The 20,666-nt window shown below is 41.1% G+C and overlaps 1 pseudogene; it reads right to left on the bottom strand.

The window, feature by feature from the left end:
• Positions 1-1,021: 1,021 nt before the first annotated feature.
• LOC132357206 (peptidyl-prolyl cis-trans isomerase A-like) lies at positions 1,022-20,013 on the bottom strand (annotated as a pseudogene).
• Positions 20,014-20,666: the final 653 nt, after the last annotated feature.

Below are 20,666 nucleotides of genomic sequence, written 5' to 3' on the forward strand. Positions count from 1 at the left end.
CCTAGTTCGTAATTGTAGTTATCTTTAGGGATAGCTCCCTTCCTGGAACAGGTCCTCTATCTACATTCTTTTTTTTTTTTTTTTTTTTTTAATCTACATTCTTTTAGGCACTTAGGGGGAAGGTCAAAGGTTCTTCCTGAGTCTTTTGGGCCTTGATTGTTTTCAGCTCCAAATAATCCTCATGCCAAAGAGACATTTCAGGGTGGCAAGTTTTACTCCCCTACAGTAATGATGGTGAAACACAAAGAGCCTTAGTCCTTTAATTCATTGTTGAGCACCTGAAACAATGACTGCTCATTTTTGGATTTCTGTTATTGTGAGAGAAGATATGACATGTCCATTAACATAACAACAGCAGGGGAATGCGTCTTTAGCTTTCTGTAGATTTTCATATGCTAATACACTTAAAATATTTTAAATGGAATCTTAAGCTAAGAAAATGAAAATTGTTATGCTTTTAAAAATAGAGCAAATCTGGTAAAAAGATCTCAGTTACTTCTAGACTAGAGCACATTACCATTCTCTGGAGCCCGCGTTGAGCTCTAACATTTTCCATACTTACTAAGAAAACTGATGCATATATACAAGCACTTTTCTATGGTATTTACTCAAGAGTGGAATTGCTGGGCTACGGAGTACGTGTGTCTTCAATTTTATTAAATAATTCCTAACTGTTTTCCAAAGTGGTTATATTAATTGCACACTTCCACCGATAGAGTATTAGAATTATATGTTTTTCACCACTGGATATTATCAGAGTGTAAAAATTTGCCAGTCTGGAATGTGGGTAATGATCTTGTACTGTCGGGTTTTTTGTTGTTGTTTTTTAGTTTTTATTTCATAATCATAAACAACTTTGCAATCCAGCTAAACTTGGAAGGGGATAAGGAAAATATGGAACCGAAAGAACTGCAGTGAGAACACAAAAATTATAGGATATTTCGAGCAGATGGGGGTGAAGGGGTGCTCTCCTGAGCTACAGAAGGAATGTCTGGTGGTTAAGATAAAACACAATTCAGATTTATAAGATTTGTCCACAGTCAGCAATGGTGATCTTCTTGCTGGTCTTGCCATTCCTGAACCCAAAGCACATGGCTTCCACAATATTCTTGCCCTCTTTCACCTTGCCAAAGACCACACGCTTGCCATCCAACCACTCAGTCTTGGCAGTGCAGATGAAAACCTGGGAACCGTTTGTGTTGGGGCCAGCATTTGCCATGGACAAGATGCCAGGACCCATACGCTTCAGGATGAAATTCTCATCATGAAATTTCTCCCCATAGATGGACTTGCCACCAGTGCCATTATGGCGTGTGAAGTCACCACCCTGGCACATAAATCCCAGAATTATTCTGTGAAAGCAGGGACCTTTGTAACCAAATCCTTTCTTCCTAGTGCTCAGAGCGTGAAAGTTTTCTGCTGTCTTTAGAATTTGCAAACAGCTCGAAGGAGATGCAGCCCAAGGACTCTCCCTGGATGGCGATGTCGAAGAACACGATGGAGTCGACCAAGGAGTGCAGCGCGGGAGGCTCAGGACGGCGGAGTCTGCAAGGCCTCTAGTACTGTGGTTTTAATTTATATTTTCCTGATTACTAATAAGGTTGAGTACCATTTCAAATGATTTTTGGACATGTGGAATTACTCTGTTTTGAAGGAACTGTTCAAATCTTTTGTTCATTTTTCTGTAGAGGTCTTTGTCTTTACCTTATTGATTTGTAAGATTATATATAAATATATATACCTGATTCTCATTATTCACAATAGTTATGTTCTACAAAGTCACCATAAACACTGAATTAGCAAATGATGAGCTATGCTCTTAGGAAAAATACAGGATTAGGTTCCTATGGGTCTCTGGTGACATTTTCACCAACTGAAGTGTCATTTGTGTTGTACAGGCTCTTTGCCAATGTCCTTTTAAAACAAGCCAGTCTCATCAGCATTGTAAATCTTCTCTTCCCATTACTCTTTTCCTGTACAACACTTAGTGGATACTTTAAAAATTCTTCCACAGCCTCCTGACCTGCAGAACCTGCCTCACCTACAAGTTTAACGTTTTTCACACCATATTGCCTTTTGAAACAAGCAAGCCAATCAGCCAGGATTAGTCAAGAGGGTTTAATATTTTCCTAACCCTGAGTAATCTGACTGTAAATTTCTTTGGCTTTCAGCCTCACAACAATGAGGCCCACTATGCTGTTATTAATTGGTTATCATCTTATAAATCCACAGACTTAGCCACTCTTCCATCTTTTCCATAGCGTCATCACACACTATAGCTGTGACTTTGGCACTTTCCAGAGCTGCCTGATGTACAGATGGACAAATTTCCTCTTCCTTTTTCTGGATATACCAAATTGTTGACTCATTAACTTCGAGCTTGTGAAATGTGAAATAAAATGGAGTCACTTATGTCAAGGGGTCTTAGAATAGAGCTGGGAGGCCATTGCCAAGGTGGACTTTATGCATGTCCCAACTGGGTGGAACCCCAATCTGGGTTCTGGCTGGGTTCGAGTCCCAGCGTGTGGGTTCAAGTCCCAATTTGTGTTGCACGGTTTCAGAACCATGAACTTTTGAACTGGGTCAAACTACAAACCAAGGACTGGGAGTCGGCAAGAACACCTGCAACTTGTCACAGTAACAAACTTTACCTCCCTTATGCCTCTAATTCCAATTAAAATTCCTTGTAATGCAAACCCCCCTTCTTTGCCTTTAAAAGCTCCTAACCTTTACTCCCTAGTGAGACACTTCGGGTATCAACCCGAATCTGTGTGCCCCAGTTGCACTTCGTTGATCTCAAATGTCAACTACGAATTGGCACTCACCATTGGCACTTGCCATCTATCGCTACAAGGATTAAATCAGGTGCTGCTGCAGCTGCTGATTTTCAACACCCCTGAAATCAGTTCAGGGTGGCGAGCAGAAATGAGGCACTCTGTGCTCTGGGAAAAACTGGCAGAACAGGTCTTCAGATAGTTAGATATTTTCAGGGGCCAATTTTATGAGCCCAATTCTTGTATCTTCTCATATCTAGAAAAGCACTAAAAACCTTCATGGTGACGACTGCTCCTCGTGACTAGCAGTAACCTGCACGAGATGAGCCGAAACCTTCTGTAAAAAATATGTGCTCGATTGCATGTACTCCCCCTTCACCAAAATCACATGTATACTGGCCTTCCGCCCTGCCTCTTTGGAGCAGTTTCTCAGAGCTATCTGGGATGCCGTCTCCCGGGCTCCAGTCCTCATTTTGCCCCAAATAAAACTTAACTCGCAACTCTCACGTTGTGTATTTTCTAAGTCGACACAAATAACTGCTTTCTACTTGATTATTGCCTCCTAGGTTTATTTAGGTTGACAAACTCATGGCCAACAGCACTGTAACTCATGCCTGAACAAAGTTTATTAATACTCATAAAGCAAATCATAGCCTGCTTAGGAACACTTGGACAGTACTCCAGTGCTGTGTTTGGAGGCCATTTTAAACAGCAAAATCACCAAAAACAAGCGGGAAAAAAAAAAATGCAAGAAATGTGGTGCTAAATAGACCTTGAAAAGAACACTTGTTTACAGTATGAGAGCTGAAACAAGGCAGAGCATTGCCTTATTCGACCTCAGCTGGCAATGTCTGTGTTGAAAGACTCAAATTCGCCACTCAGTGCATGATCACAAATGACCACAAAAACACTGTAAGTATTGATTTTGGGATTACAAAGAAATTTTAGTGAGCAAATGAATCCACAAGTACCAAATCTGTAAAGAATGAGGAGGGATTGTGTATATTGATGTATGTGTGTGTGGTGAAGTCAGGGTTAAATTTCTTTTTTTTTCATTTTTTCCCCTGTGTATACCCAATTGTCTCAGCACCATTTAAGAAAAAAAACCCTGACATTTCCCCACTCCTCTGCAGTGCTACTTTTGTCAAAAATCAAATATCCATTTACGGAAGGTTCTATGTGATATTATGATTTATAATGAGAAGTATGTATTTGGTCTTTGTCCTGTTTCTGGCTCAGAGCTCCTAAAACACTTGGAATTTCCTAAGCGTTGAGAGCTATAATGGTGTCTTGTTATGTTAATGAGGTGACTTTTGGAAAGCACTTAAGAAACCTACGGGTGGGGGCTGATTGCCAGGAGAGCCAACCACGTGATTAGAGGGTTGGAACTTCCACTAACCTCCCCCACCTCTGGGGAGGGCCGAGGGGCTGAAGATTGAATTCAGTTTGCCAATGGTCAATGATTGAATCAATCAAGCCTGTGTAATGAAACCTCCATAAAACCCCAAAAGGACGGAGTTTGGAAAGATTCTGGGTTGGCAAACGTGGAGATTTGGGGAGAGTGGTGTGCCTTGAGAGGGCTTGGAAGCTCTGCGCCCCTTCCCACATGACTTGCCTATACATCTCTTCCATCCTGCTGTTCCTGAGTCATGTCCTTTTATAACCAACCGGTGATCCAGTAAGTAAAATGTTTCTCTGAGTTCTGTGAGCTGATGTAGCAAGTTAATCAAGCCCAAAGAGGGGATTGTGGGAACCTTTGATTTATAGCCCGTTGGTCAGAAGAACAGGTGATAACTTGGACTTGAGACTGGCCTCTGAAGTTGGGGTCAGGAGCAGTCCTGTAGAACTGAGCCCTTAACCTGTGGAATGTGATGCTGTCTCCAGGTAGATAGTGTCAGAATTGAGATAACTTGTAGGACACCCAGCTGGTGTCCCAAGAATTGTTGGTATGGAAAAACCCCCCTCACCACATTGGAAATTGGTGACCCGAACCATTATAGCAGCTCTATTTCTGCCTTCTCCTGTTCTGTCCATTTTACTGTCCCTATACCAATATCACACTGCCTTAATTGCTATAATTTTATAATTATTTTTTAAATTTAATTTAATTTTTGTCTGCATTGGGTCTTCGTTGTTGCACGTGGGCTTTCTCTAGTTGCGGCTACTCTTCTATGCGGTGCACAGGCTTCTCATAGCGGTGGCTTCTCTTGTTGCAGAGCATGGGCTCTAGGCACACGGGCTTCAATAGTTGTGGCACGTGGGCTCAGTAGTTGTGGCTCGCAGGTTCTAGAGCGCAGGCTCAGTAGCTGTGGCGCATGGGCTTAGTTGCTCCACAGCATGTGGGGTCTTCCCGGAGCAGGGCTCGAACCCGTGTCCCCTGCATTGGCAGGCGGATTCTTAACCACTGCGCCACCAGGGAAGTCCCAGATGTTATCTTTTTAAATGTCACTTTCTATCTGTTGTTGATGGTACATAGAAATAACATTCTCTTTTATGTGTTTTTTTATGGAGAACTTGCTAAACTTATCAATTCTAATAATTTATCTCTATATTATTTTGTATTTTTATGTGCATAATTATATATATAATGTGCATATATATATATAAAATGTCATCTTCCCCTGCCCCCTTTGTGATGAATATAACTTGACCATGCTGGATAGGACTTCAGTACAAATATTAAAGTGAAGTGGCGGTAGTGGGCCTCCTTGTGTTGTTCCACATTTCAATGGAAATTACTCAGTGTGTCACCATTAAGTATCTTTTGTAACCGTCAGTTTTCCAGTAAAGAAAGTTTAAATTTTTTATTTTTTTGTCACACTGTGCGGCTTGTGGGATCTTAGTTCCCCAACCAAGGATTGAACCCAGGCCCTCAGCAGTGAAAGCACAGAGTCCTAACCGCTGGACTGCCAGGGAATTCCCTTAAAGGAAGTTTTCTTATAGAAATCTAGCCAAGTCTTTCTATTATGACTATGTTATTAATTATATCAAGTGATTTAACTCCACCTATTTCGATGATCGTATGATTCTCCTGTTTTAATATGGTAATATGGTACACTACATTAATTAAAATTTTAAAGCAAAACAGAACCAGCATTTCTGAGATAACTCCACAGTCTAATGATATATTATCCTTTTTTTCTGTTGCTGATATTTTGTGAGGATTTTTGCACATATACTTTCGAATGAGATTCACAAGTAATTTTCCTTTCTTATACAACTCTTGTTAGAGTTTTTAACAAGCTGTTGTTAGACTCACAGAATGAGTTGCAAACTGTACCTTCTTATTCAATTATTGGGAATAATAGTTAGGGTAATGCTGGAATTATTGCTGTCTTGAACGTTTGGTAGAACTACTAGTGAAGCTCTTTGTACCTGCAGCTTTCAATGTAGGAAGATTTTCATTACTAATGCAAATGCTTTAATCATTAAAGAACTATTCAGTTTTAAATTGCTTCTGGGTAATTTTTGGTAAATTATAGTTTTCCAGAAATTTATATATTGTATCTAAATATTAAGTGTATTACCATAAAGTTGTTCATGACATTCCCTTATTAACATCTGAAAGATCTGTGACAGTCTTTTGTTGTTCATTCTTAATGTGTTTTGGCAGACATTTACTGAATTTTTAGAATAAATGTTATCTTTAATTTTAATTAATTGCAGGAAAATTGCAAAAGTTAATTGCAGAAAAATTTTAATTACCGAAAAATTGCAAAGACAGTACAGACTTCCTGTATACACTGCACCCAGTTTCCCCTATTATTAACATATTATATTAGTATCATAAATTTGGTAACAAGCCACCAATATTGGTATCCAATTATTCACTAAAGTCCATACCTTATTCCAATTTTTTAAAACTTTTCACATAATGTCCTTTTTCTGTTTCAGGATCCCATCAATGATCTCATATCACATTTAGCTGTCATGTATCCTGAGGCTCCTCTAAGACAGTGACAATTTTTCAGACTTTCCTTGTAGTTTTGGTGTCAACATTTTTAGGTATTGGTGAGGTATTTTATAGAACATCCTTAAACTGGGATTTGTCTGATGCTTTTCTTATAATTAGACTGGGGTTAGGTTATACACTATCAACAAGACTTATGACTTTTAATGACCTTGATCACATGGCTGAGGTAGGGTTTCTCCAGGGTAAAGTTACTTCTATTCATCTTTTGACATCTTTATTAGAGTATAATTGCTTTACAATGGTGTATCAGTTTCTGCTTTATAACAAAGTGAATCAGTTATACATATACATATATCCCCATATCTCCTCCCTCTTGCGTCTCCCTCCCACCCTCCCTATCCCACCCCTCTAGGTGGTCACAAAGCATGGAGCTGATCTCCCTGTGCTATGAGGCTGCTTCCCACTAGCTATCTATTTTACGTTTGGTAGTGTATATATGTCCATGCCACTCTCTCACTTTGTCCCAGATTACCCTTCCCCCTCCCCATATCCTCAAGTCCATTCTCTAGTAGGTCTGCATCTTTATTCCCGTCTTGCCCCTAGGTTCTTCTGACCATTTTCTTTTTTCATTTTTTTTCTTTTTTTAGATTCCATATATATGTGTTAGCATACAGTATTTGTTTTTCTCTTTCTAACTTGCTTCACTGTGTATGACAGTCTCTAGGTCCATCCACCTCAATACAAATAACTCAGTTTCGTTCCTTTTTATGGCTGAGTAATATTCCATTGTATATATGTGCCACATCTTCTTTATCCATTCATCTGTTGATGGACACTTAGGTTGCTTCCATGTCCTGGCTATTGTAAATAGTGCTGCAGTGAACATTGTGGTACTTGACTCTTTCTGAATTATGGTTTTCTCAGGGTATATGCCCAGTAGTGGGATTGCTGGGTCATATGGTAGTTCTATCTGTAGTTTTTTAAGGAACCTCCATACTGTTCTCCATAGTGGCTGTATCAATTTACATTCCCACCAACAGTGCAAGAGGGTTTCCTTTTCTCCACACCATCTCCAGCACTTATTGTTTGTAGATCTTTTGATGATGGCCATTCTGACCAGTGTGAGGTGATACCTCACTGTAGTTTTGATTTGCATTTCTCTAATGATTAGTGATATTGAGCACCCTTTCATGTGTTTGTTGGCCATCTGTATATCTTCTTTGGAGAAATGTCTATTTAGGTCTTCTGCCCATTTTTGGATTGGGTTGTTTGTTCTGATATTGAGCTGCATGAGTTGCTTGTAAATTCTGGAGGTTAATCCTTTGTCACTTGCTTCATTTGCAAATATTTTCTCCCATTCTGAGGGTTGTCTTTTCGTCTTGTTTATGGTTTCCTTTGCTGTGCAAAAGCTTTTAAGTTTCATTAGGTCCCATTTGTTTATTTTTGTTTTTATTTCCCTTTCTCTAGGAGGTGGGTCAAAAAGGATCTTGCTGTGATTTATGTCATAGAGTGTTCTGCCTATGTTTTCTTCTAAGAGTATTCTAGTGTCTGGTCTTATATTTACGTCTTTAATCCGTTTTGAGTTTATTTTTGTGTATGGTGTTAGGGAGTGTTATAATTTCATTCTTTTTTTTTTTTTTTAATTAATAGCTACTTTATTTATTTAATTAATTAATTTATTTATGGCTGTGTTGGGTCTTCATTTCTGTGCGAGGGCTTTCTCTAGTTGTGGCAAGCGGGGGCCACTCCTCATCGCGGTGCGCGGGCCTTTCACTATCACGGCCCCTCCCGTTGCAGGGCACAGGCTCCAGACGCTCAGGCTCAGTAGTTGTGGCTCACGGGCCCAGTTGCTCCGCGGCATGTGGGATCTTCCCAGACCAGGGCTTGACCCGTGTTCCCTGCATTAGCAGGCAGATTCTCAACCACTGCGCCACCAGGGAAGCCCATAATTTCATTCTTTTACAGGTAGCTGTCCAGTTTTCCCAGCACCACTTATTGAAGAGGCTGTCTTTTCTCCATTGTATATTCTTGCCTCCTTTATCAAAGATAAGGTGACCATATGTGCGTAGGTTTATCTCTGGGGTTTCTATCCTGTTCCATTGATCTATATTTCTGTTTTTGTGCGAGTACCATACTGTCTTGATTACTGTAGCTTTGTAGTATAGTCTGAAGTCAGGGAGCCTGATTCTCCAGCTCCGTTTTTCTTTCTCAAGATTGCTTTGGTTATTTGGGGTCTTTTGGGTTTCCATACAAATTGTGAAATTTTTTTGTTCTACTTCTGTGAAAAATGCCATTGGTAGTTTGACAGGGATTGTATTGAATCTGTAGATTGCTTTGGGTAGTACAGTCATTGTCACAATGTTGATTCTTCCAATCCAAGAACATAGTATATCTCTCCATCTGTTGGTATCATCTTTAATTTCTTTCATTAGTGTCTTACAGTTTCCTGCATACAGGTCTTTTGTCTCCTCAGGTAGATTTATTCCTAGGTATTTTATTCTTTTTGTTGCAGTGGTAAATGGGAGTGTTTCCTTAATTTTTCTTTCAGATTTTTCATCATTAGTGTATAGGGATGCAAGAGATTTCTGTGCATTAATTTTGTATCCTGCTACTTTACCAAATTCATTGATTAGCTCTAGTAGTTTTCTGGTAGCATCTTTAGGATACTCTATGTATATTATCATGTCATCTGCAATCGGTGATGGCTTTACTTCTTCTTTTCTGATTTGGATTCCTTTTATTTCTTTTTCTCCTCTGATTTCTGTGGGTAAAACTTCCAAAACTATGTTGAATAATAGTGGTGAGAGTGGACGACCTTGTGTTGTTCCGAATCTTAGAGGAAATGGTTTCAGTTTTTCACCATTGAGAACGATGTTGGCTGTCTGTTTGTCATATATGGCCTTTATTATATTGAGGTAAGTTCCCTCTATGCCTACTTTCTGGAGGGTTTTTATCATAAATGGGTGTTGAATTTTGCCAAAAGCTTTTTCTGCATCTATTGAGATGATCATATGGTTTTTCTCCATCAGTTTGTTAATATGGTGCATCACATTGATTTGCCTATATTGAAGAATCCTTACGTTCCTGGGATGAACCCCAATTGATCATGGTGTATGATCCTTTTAATGTGCTGTTGGATTCTGTTTGCTAGTATTTTGTTGAGGATTTTTTCATCTATGTTCATCAGTGATATTGGCCTGTAGTTTTCTTTCTTTGTGACATCTTTGTCTGGTTTTGGTATCAGAGTGATGGTGGCCTCGTAGAATGAGTTTGGGAGTGTTCCTCCCTCTGCTATATTTTAGAAGAGTTTGAGAAGGATAGGTGTTAGCTCTTCTCTAAATGTTTGATAGAATTTGCCTGTGAAGCCCAGATTATTTTCTTAAAGAAAACGCCGTGCGTTCTCCCGGGGAAGTTGTCCCTGGATCACGGGACCCTGGCAGTGGCGGGCTGCACAGGGTCTCGGGAGAGGAGGTGTGGATAGTGACCTGTGCTCGCACACAGCCTTCTTGGTGGCGGCAGCAGCAGCCTTAGCGTCTCACGCCCGTCTCTGGGGTCCGCGCTGATAGCCGCGGCTCGCGCCAGTTTCTGGAGTTCGTTTAGGCGGCGCTCTGAATCCCCTCTCCTTGCGCGCCGCGAAACAAAGAGGCAAGAAAAAGTCTCTTGCCTCTTTGGCAGCTGCAGACTTTTTCCCGGTCTCCCTCCCAGCCAGCTGTGGTGCGCTAACCCCTTCAGGCTGTGTTCACGCCGCCAACCCCAGTCCTCTCCCTGCGATCCGACCGACGCCCGACGCCCGAGCCTCAGCTCCCAGCCCCGCCCGCCCTGGCGGGTGAGCAGACGAGCCTCTCGGGCTGGTGAGCGCTGGTCGGCGCCGAGCCTCCGTGCGGGGGTCTCTCCGCTTTGCCCTCCGCACCCCTGTGGCTGCGCTCTCCTCCGTGGCTCCGAAGCTTCCCCCCTCCGCCACCCGCAGTCTCCGCCCGCGAAGGGGCTTCTAGTGTGTGGAAACCTTTCCTCCTTCACAGCTCCCTCCCACTGGTGCAGGTCCCGTCCCTATTCTTTTGTCTCTGTTATTTCTTTTTTTTTTTGCCCTACCCCGGTACGTGGGGAGTTTCCTGCCTTTTGGGAGGTCTGAGGTCTTCTGCCAGCGTTCAGTAGGTGTTCTGTAGGAGTTGTTCCACATGTAGATGTATTTCTGATGTATTTGTGGGGAGGAAGGTGATCTCCACGTCTTACTCTTATGCCATCTTGAAGGTCTCCACAGCAATGGACATTTTTATATTATCTTTATATAATACAAACTTACTATAATTGCTATTGGTGCCAGAAGTTTTTCTTGACTTTTTTTGGGGAGGATTTTCTACATAGAAAATCACTATTGCAAAGATATTTTTATTTCTTCCTTTCTAATTTGTAACCCTCTTCCCCCCCTCTTGTCTTTTTGCACTAGCTAGGAATTCCAGTATAATTTTGAATTGGAGTGGCGAGCGAGAACATCCTTGCCTTGTTCCCCAAAGTGGTCAAGCATATACTTTCTCATCATGAAGTATGATGTTAGCTATAGATTTTTTGTGTTATTTACCATGTAGAGAATCTGTCTCTGTATTCCTAGTTTGCTAAGAGTTTTTATCATGAATGGATGTAAGTTATTGTCTGATGCTTTTCTGCATCAATTGATTTTATCACGTTATTTTTTTCTTTAGACTATTGATATGGTTTGCATTGATTGATTTTTGCATGTTGAACCAGCCTTGCATATATGCTTTATCATGGTGTATATTTTTTAATACAGTGCGGGATTCAATTTGTTAATATTTTGTTGGAGATTTTTGTATCTATGCTCATGAGAGAATGGTCTATAGTTTTTCTTTCTTGTGATATCTTTATCTGGATTTCATAAAAGGGAAACGTTGGCCTCATAAAATGAGTTAGGAAGTGTTCCTTCTGTTCCTACTTCCCAAAAGAGATTATAGAGAATTGATATTATTTCTTCATTAAGTGTTTGTTAGAATTCACCAGTGAAATCATCTGGGTCTAGTGCTTCCCTTTTTGGAAGGTTATTAATTTTTATTTTCTGTAATAGTTTTAGGCCTACCCAGATTATCTGTTTCTCTTTGTGTGACTTTTTGTAGTTTGTGTTGTTCAAACAAATGGTCCATTTCATTCAGGTTATCAGAACTGTGGGCATGGAATTGTTAATAGTATTCTGTTGTTATCTTTTAAATTTTCATAGGATCAGTTGTATGATCCTTCTTTCATTTATGATATTTGTATCTTGTACTCTCTCTTTTTCTTTTGGTTAGCCTGTCTGCAGGTTTATCACTTATTTTTATCTTTTCAAAGAAACTGCTTTAGGTTTCTTTGATTTTCTCTATTTTTGTCCTGTTTTAAATTCTATTGATTTCTGCTCTAATATTTATTATTTCTATTTTTATTCTAGTTTTAGACTTAAATGTATTTTTTCTTTAGTTTCTCAAGATATAAACTTAAATTATAGATAATAGATCACTGTTCATTTCTAAAATATGTATTTTATACCATGAATTTCCTTCTAAGCACTACTTTCCACTCATCTCACAAAATTTGATAAGTTGTATTTTATATTCATTAGGTTCAAAGTATTTTAAAAAATTTCTCTTGAGACATTTTCTTTGTTTGTTGTGTTATTTAAAAGTGTATTGTTTAATTTCCAAATATTTGGGAACTTTAGAGCTACCTTCCTGCTGTTTATTTCTGATTTAATTGCTTTGTGGTATGAGAATATACACTGGGTGATTTCTTTTATTAGGATTGGTTTCTGGAGAATTGCCTTGTTCTTTAGATTTGACTGGTTTAGGATATCTTTTTCTTCATTTTCCTTGACTCTCTGTGTTGGTGTCTGTGCATTAGACAAAGCAGGCACTTCTCCCAGTCTTCATGGGCTGGCCACGTATAGGACAAGACTTCAACAAATCAGTCCTGCCAGAGGTTCTGGGGCCTCTAATAATTCTTTCCCTCCTCAGGGGGAAACTGAGAGCTTGGGTTTTTTATCTGCTCACTGTGTGCTGAGCAAGGGAAGGCATCTACTAGCCCAAGCTGTGTGACTTCTGTCTCTCCTGGGGCTGGTAGATGGTGCTGGACCTGTTTGAACTCTAGGACTAGTGAGATAGATGCTAGGTCTTTGGGCATCTCAGGAGAAGTTGGGAAGCTGGCTGCACAGATCAACTCTTTCCTTCCCCAGGAGGAAGCTGAAAGCTGGGATTTTCCATCTGTTCATTCTGTGCTGAGCAGAGGAAAGAATCTATGGCATCTACCACCCCAAGCCATCAGTTCAGCTCTGCCCCTGGCTGCTAGACTATGCTGGACCTGTCAGAAGTCCAACTAGCAAGACAAAAGCCAGTCCAATAGGGATCCCCTTTGAAAAAGTTGGGGTGTTGGATTTGTGAACCAACCTCTTCATTTCCCTGGGTGAAGTTGGGAGCTAGGGGATCTCTTCCGGATCCTCTGGTGCTGGGCTGGGATCAGGGACCCCAGTGAGAGGTGTCCCAAATCTCCCTACCCACTTCAGCGAGTCTGGTTTAGCTTTCCCCGGGTGCAGGAGACTTTCTCTTAGTTTCTAGATTTCTCACAGTGGGAATTTGTCCATGAATTGTTGCTGAACCAGTTTGTTTGTGGGAGGAAGGAGGATCCAAGGTTTCCAACATCTTGCTGATATCACTCCATACACTTTCCTTTAAAGGGGTTAAGGTGTGTTTTATGGCCCAGAATGTGGTTTATCTTGGTGACTGTTCTTGAGAAAATTCATGTGACTTGAGAAGAAGGTGAATTCTACTCTTGTTGGATGGAGTATTTCATAAGTCTCAATTAGACCAGTTTGCCTGATAGTGCTGTTTAGGTCGTCTACATCCTATTGATTTTCTGCCTGGTTGATTTATCAATTACTAACAGGGGAGTTTTGACTGACCAAGTGTCCACAGTTGTCTATTTCTTACTCTCTATTCTGTCTTGACCAAAATTTAGTCAGGTTTCTCTCTTCCTTAGGGCCCCTGAACTTTGCTTGTCCCCAAGTGTGAGCAAATGCAGAACATCTTCTCTTATCAGTTTATATTGAGAATTGGCTGACCACAGTGTGACACTTGTCCTGTCAGACCCTGCTGGGCATTTCTTCTAATTGGTAGTTCCCAAGGTACTGCTTACGTTTTTGTTTGATTTTGAGATGCTTGCAGATTTCTGAGATGGGGTAGATCTCCCTGTTACAATAGTTTTTCTTCTGAATAAAATCTCTCCTTATCTAAGTCCAGATTTGTTTTTATTTGACAGAAGTTTCCAACCCCAATAGATGATTTGTCTATTTCTCCTTAAATTTCAATCAGTTTTTGTTTCATGTATTTTGGCACTCTGTTGTTAACAACATATGCATTTAGAATCATTATGTCTTTTTATAAAATTTAACTCTTTATCATTATGTAATATCCCTCGTTAATCTGTTTTTTTTTTTTTTTGCCGTGCCACACGGCATGTGGGATTTTGGTTCCCTGACCAGGGATCAAACCTATACTCCCTGGAGTGAAAGCAGGGAGTCTTAACCACTGGACCACCAGGGAAGTCCTCTGTGGTTAATTTTAAGTGTCAACTTGGCTAGGGCCCAGTACCCAGATATTTGGTCAAACACAAGTCTAAATGTCACTGTGAAGGTATTTTTTTAAGGTGAGATTAGCATTTAAATCAACAGACTTTGAGTAAAACAGATTTTCCTCCATAAGGTGGGTGAGCCTCATCCAACTAGTTGAAGGCTTTAGAAAATAAGAGAGGCCCCCTAACCTTGTTATGTGTTAACTTGACTACACTAAGGGATGCCCACATAGCTGGTAAAACATTATTTTTAGGTGTGTCTGTGAGAATGTTTCTTAGAGAGATTAGCATTTGAATTGGTAAACTGAGTAAAGAAGATCTTCCATCACTAATGTGGAAGGGTATCATTCAATCCCTTGAGCCCCTGAATAGAACAAACAGGTGGAGAAAGGGTGAATTTGTTGTCTTTGCTTGAGCTGAGATATCCATTTTCTCTTGCCCTTGGACATCGACAGTCCTAGTTCAAGTATTCTTCTACTTTGTTCTCTTTCTTCTCCTTCTGATATTCAAATTATTCATGTGTTACACATTTTTGGAATTCTTATTTTGTTCTTTTATTTTTCATTCTTTTTTCCCCTTTGTATTATAATTTAGGAAGTTTCTATTGACACATCTTCGAGTTCACTGATTCTTTCTCCAGCCACGCCCATTCTTCTGATGAGCCCATCAAAGGCATTCTTCATTTATGTTACCATGTTTTAGTTTTCCAGAATTTTCTTTTGATTGTTTCTCATAGTGTCTGTCTCTCTGCTTATATTACTCATTTATTTTTTCATATTGTCTACTTTTCCATTACACTCCTTAACATATTCTCATTGTTATTTTAAATTTCCTGCTTGATAATTCCAAAATATATGTCACATCTGAGTCTTATTTTGATGCTTGTTTTGTCTTTCCAGACTGTTTTTTCTTTTTGTTTAACATACCTTGTAATTTGTTGTTAACACTAGGCATGATGTATTGAGTAATACAAACTAAGTTAAATAAACTTCCAGTGTGAGGTTTTATGCATTTTGGTTAAGTTTGCCTATATTTAATGTTTGCTGTAGCTGTAGATGACAGAGGTTTCAAATTCTGGTCATGTCTTTTTTTTTTTTTTTCTTTTTGTCTTCCCTGTTGTCTATTGGCTTCCATGAAAATACTTCCTCTGGGTCTCTGCTTCCAGCTGTGAATTATATTGGTACGGTGGTGGTGTGTGTCAGAGGGTAAATGTTCTATAATCTTACAGTTAAAATTTTAGTGGTCCTATGTCCCTGAACTGTGAGCTTTGGAAGTGCTTCTCAGATATCCCCCTTTTAGGTGACACACAGAGGGTGCTGGCAGTCAGGCACATACTCTATCCCCCAGGTGGGATAAGGCTCAGTTAAAGTCTTTTCCGCTGGAGGGTAGGTCTTTGTTGTGGAGAACTCTCTGGGAATATTTCAAAGAGGTTATTTTCCCCCTCCTGCTAGAAACAAAGGGAAAAATTTTTCCTGGATCCTTACTTGGAGAACATGGTGTGGTTCCTGGAGTGAAAGCCCATGAAAGCATGGGATTCTCCCTGAGATTGGGTCCCCAGGAGTTTCTCATTATCTGGCTAGGCCACGCTCCAACTCCAACATTTTGTCTGTTACCATTTAAGTGTTATCTCCAGTGCCTTTTGCTACAAATTAGCAGTTCTCTGTTGTAAGTCTCTGTATTTGCCTGTCATTATAGACTTTGGGGTGGCAGTTTGCTCTGATACTTTGATTCTCTGAAGGATCCAAGAAAAGTTGTTGATTTTCAACTGTTCAGCTTTTTTCTTTTTGTAAGAAAGGAAATGGCAACTTTCAAGCTCTTTTCCTATAAGTGCTGAAACCAGAAGTCTATCAATTTTATTATTTATGTCAAAGGACAAATTTTTGGTTTTCTTGACCCTCTTTTATTGTATATTCATGTACTGGTTCGTTAATTTGGCTCTCATCTTTAATATTTTCTTTTTTATCTTCTGGGGGTTAATTTTTCCATTTTGTTTCTAAACTTACTAAAATAGACTACTACTGCATTAATCTTCATCCTTTATTTTTCTCTGTGATATATGCATTTAAGGAATAAATTTCCTGCTAAGCATGGCTTTAACTTCATCCCACACATTTAGATATAGCATTTGTATTAACTTTTATTTCAAAATAGTTCTAATTTCCATTAAGACTTATTTCTTCACCTAAAGATTTTTAAAGTGTATTTTAAAATTTTGAAAACCAAGAATTTTCATTTTATCTTTGTGATGTTGATTTCTGACATTGTGATCACAGAGAATATGCCATAACTGAAATTGTTTGACTTTTATTGAGACGAGCTTTGTAGCCAAGGATATAGTCAATGCTTACAAGTGTTCGGTGTATGGTTTTTAGAATATGTATTCTTCAGGAATTACACAGCAGTTATAAAGTTTAAATTGTTAATGGTTTAATTCCAGTTTTCAGTATCTTTACTAATATGTTTGTCTGCTCAACCTATCCATTAAGGAGACCAGTATGCAATGTTTGAAAATTTTTCAATTTTATTATAATTCTACTAATTATCCTTTTATATATTGTTGGCCATATTTTTAGCACAAACAAAATGACAGACACTTTGTTATATATTCATAATTAATTAAGCCTTTTATCATTCTGAAGTTAAAGTCTTTCTCCCTACTAATTGATATTGCTGTAAATTCTATTTTATTTCATGTTAATGTAGCTATACCAGTTGCAATTGCATATTGTGTTTTTATCTCCTACCTCTGCTTTAATGAAGCAAGCGCCCCAGAGCTCACCTGACCAGACTTTGTTGACCTGAAGAAAAGAGCTTCTTGTTGCCTATCCTCAGTGAAGTCAAGAGCTGTTTCAACACATGATGACAAGCTATGAACGCCACCCACCCTATACACACATTCTCTTACCCTTGGTCTGACATCTGCATTAATCTAAAGGAATGATTGATGTCCATTCAGAACCTTAGGCAGACTGGACTTGCCTTTTAAGAATCTTTTCTGTGGCCCATATTCTAAGGTAGGCTGTTGGATTTTTCAGTGTCTCAAAACCATGAGGCAAAAAACTCACCTGTGAGAAGAGTGGGATGAGGCAGGGATGTGGCAGAAGTTTACCTGTCACTTTCCTAGGTTCCTTGTTGTCATGGCAACGATTGCCTTGGTCTATACTGCCTGTGTGTGTTTGGGAGAACCCCTCTTGTAGTATGGGTCTCAAAGCAAGCCTTCTATGAAACGAGGAATCATCAGAGTGAAGCTGTCTTAACACATTGAACTCCAGCAATGGGAGTGGGCTAGCATTTCGGCCTCCAGAGGATGCTAAGTGACGTAAGAGGCCACCTGGTTATCGCTTCTAAATCCAGTGAACCAGGAAGAATGAGTCCTTACCTCACACCTGGCCACGCTTAACATCTCTTCAAGCTAACATTTATGGACCACTTACTATCTGTCAGGCACTGTGATGTACATTTTAGCTTCATATCTTACTTAATCTTTAGAATGAGCCAGTGGGCTGCACTATTATTCTCATCTGCACTTTACTGATGAGAAATTGGGGCTGAGAGAGGTGAGGAGACTTTCCCAAGTTGGGCCCGGCTCCTTCTCCCGTTGCTCTACCTGGCCGTGGGCTTCCTGTGACCTGTTGTGTTGGCAGCAGTGGGCGCCTTGCGTATTCTGAGACCCCTGTGCCTCACGCTGTTGGTAGGTGAGTAACCCTAAGTCAGCTGAGCAGCCGGGTCAGGGCTGGGTCTGTCCTAGGGGAGCATCTGTAGGTGAGGCTGAAGTTCCAGAACTCCTTCGGGTTTGTGTTTGTGCATGTGTTCAAATGGGTCTATACCAATATTTCTGGTTTTCTTTCACATAAAATGGAAAGGATTTGAGGACTGGACCCTCTACATAGGATATCATCATTCAGGATTTTTCTGTTCTGTTTATGGGTAACAAGGAGAAGACCAGCCCTTAGAAAACGGGTTCAGCTTGGCCATCGTTAAGAGTTGAATGGTATCCTGCAAAATACGCATGTTGAATCCTAATTCCCAGGACCTCAGAATGTGACTGTATTTGGAAACAGGGTCTTTACAGAGGTAACCAAGTAAACACCATGAGATCCCGTATGACTGGTGTCTTATGAAAACGGGAAATGTGGACACAGAGGCACGGATAGAGGGGAGATGATGTGAGAGACGGGGGAGAAGACGGCCATCCACAAGCCAAGGAGAGAGGCCTGCAGCAGATCCTTCCCTCACAGGCAGCTGATACTCGTGTGGTGTGCGCGCCTGTAAAAACACACGCACAGGAAAGGAATGGGGTGGGGTGGGCTGTGTGTGTGTGTGTGTGTGTGTGTGTGTGTTTGAGGGGGCAGAAGGGAGGAGGGTCAGGGAAGGTCCTCTGGAGATGGTGACACGTGAGGTGCAGTTTTAAGGGGGAAGAGAAGTTTCCCTGGTGATGGGCTGGGGTGTGGGGGAAGGGCATCCCAGGCAGAGGGGACAAGTCGTGAAAGGTCACGAGCGGGTGAGCGAGAGGCTGGTGCGCTCACGGGACTCCTGACGCTGCCTGTTCCTGCTTGTCCCCCGACCTTCCTGAGCATCCTTTTCCTCTCACTACCAACAGCACTAAGCACTCGAGGTCCAGTCCTTAGCCCAGGGCCTTCCTCTTCCTACCACTTTCTGAGAATGGTTATTTTCATACCATTGCAGGAAACATCAGCCATGCGGGGGCTCCGATGTGTGAATCTGCAGCTGGGACGGTCCTCTTCTCTGGAGTGTCACCTCGTCTGCAGCGTTTACATGTGCACAGCCCAGCATCAGCTCGGGCCCAAGAGAGCCAAGTTACATTCTCTTTCCTGCAAAAGTGTGGCCCAGGCTTCTGTGTTATTTTTTGATGTCCCCACCATCAATCAGTGACCTGGTCCTAAGCCCTGGAGTCACCTCTGACCCCTCCTGCTTCCAAACACCTTGTTAGGATGCAGGGCCAGACTGACGGTGTTATTCTCTAAGTCCCCATTTGTTTCCCTTGTCTTGAAATTCTCAGCAACCTTTGCCCATCCCCAATCTCCTGGCATCTGTCTCCTGTTCTACAGGTGATGACAAAATTTACTGACAGTGACTGAGATGATACCTGTGTGGTTCTTCAGCAGCAGGAACATCAGTCGTTAGGGTGACCGGAGGGCCTGTGTGTGTTGTAAATGGTTAAATAATCTCCTGCCGTCTCCCGATTAACCTGTGGCTGCAATTCCCTCCTTGAACTGTCTGCTCTGTCATTTCGAATCAGAAGAACATTATCTTCCCTGGATAAAATGGGTGCACAATAGAAAATTAGTGGTCGGGACTTTTTCAAATAACCCATGAACAAGATACTTTCTCTTTCCCCATTGTTTCTTCCTATAGGAATGTTTGCAGTCGTTGGCACTGTGACCACCCTCTTCTTGATATGCTTTCTTCATGTGAAACCATTCTCTCCTGATTTTCTCTCTGAGTGCAGTCCTTCTTCAGACTCTGCCGGATAAGCCTCTTTCCCTACTCACACGTTAAAAGTTTATGTTTCCCGGACCTCTGCCCTGAGTGCACTGGGCATTCCCGCTCTTCAGACTTGGTCAGGGGCCCTCATTCATCCTCACGACCTCACTGCCGACACGCTCACACCCGGATCCGCCGTGCACACCTATCTTCTGGAGACGCAGCTTCCTCCTTGGCGCCTCCACTTGGATTTCCCCGTAGATCCCGGAACCTCATCCTGTCAAACACTGACCGAGTCACCTATTCCTTCTTCCGCGAGGCACTCACATTGCTGCTAGGGGTCCTCGTGAGTTCGAGCTGCTGTAACAAAGATGCCGCAGACTGGGTGCCTCAGAAACAGCAGACATTTATTTCTTACAGTTCTGGAGGTGGGAAGTCCAAGATGAAGGTGCCAGCAGGTGTAGTGTCTGGTGAGAGCCCTCTTCCTGGTTTTCAGAAGGCCATCTCCCCATCTTGGGAGAGAGAGGGGGCCACGGCCCTCTTGTTTCTCTTCTTATAAGGACATTAATCCCATCCTGAGGGCTCCACCCTCATGATCCAATTGCCTCCCAAAGGCCTCACCTCCTCATACCATCACATTGGGATTAGGGTTTCAACATATGAATTTTGGGAGGACAAAAACATTCAGTCCATAGCACTAGGGTTGGGGAATTTACATCAAATTTTGCTGTCTGTCTGAGACGTTAAAGCGATTCATATCTGCTTTAATGTGGTTTCTGGCCTCCATATTTGAGGTAGGTTTAGCAGTAATACCGAACGTCTCATAATAGGGTTGGGGAATTTACATCAAATTTTGCTGTCTGTCTGAGACGTTAAAGCGATTCATATCTGCTTTAATGTGGTTTCTGGCCTCCATAGTTGAGGTAGGT

This window comes from Balaenoptera ricei, chromosome X, assembly GCF_028023285.1.
Source record: "Balaenoptera ricei isolate mBalRic1 chromosome X, mBalRic1.hap2, whole genome shotgun sequence".
In the NCBI taxonomy this organism is placed as follows: Eukaryota; Metazoa; Chordata; class Mammalia; order Artiodactyla; family Balaenopteridae; genus Balaenoptera; species Balaenoptera ricei.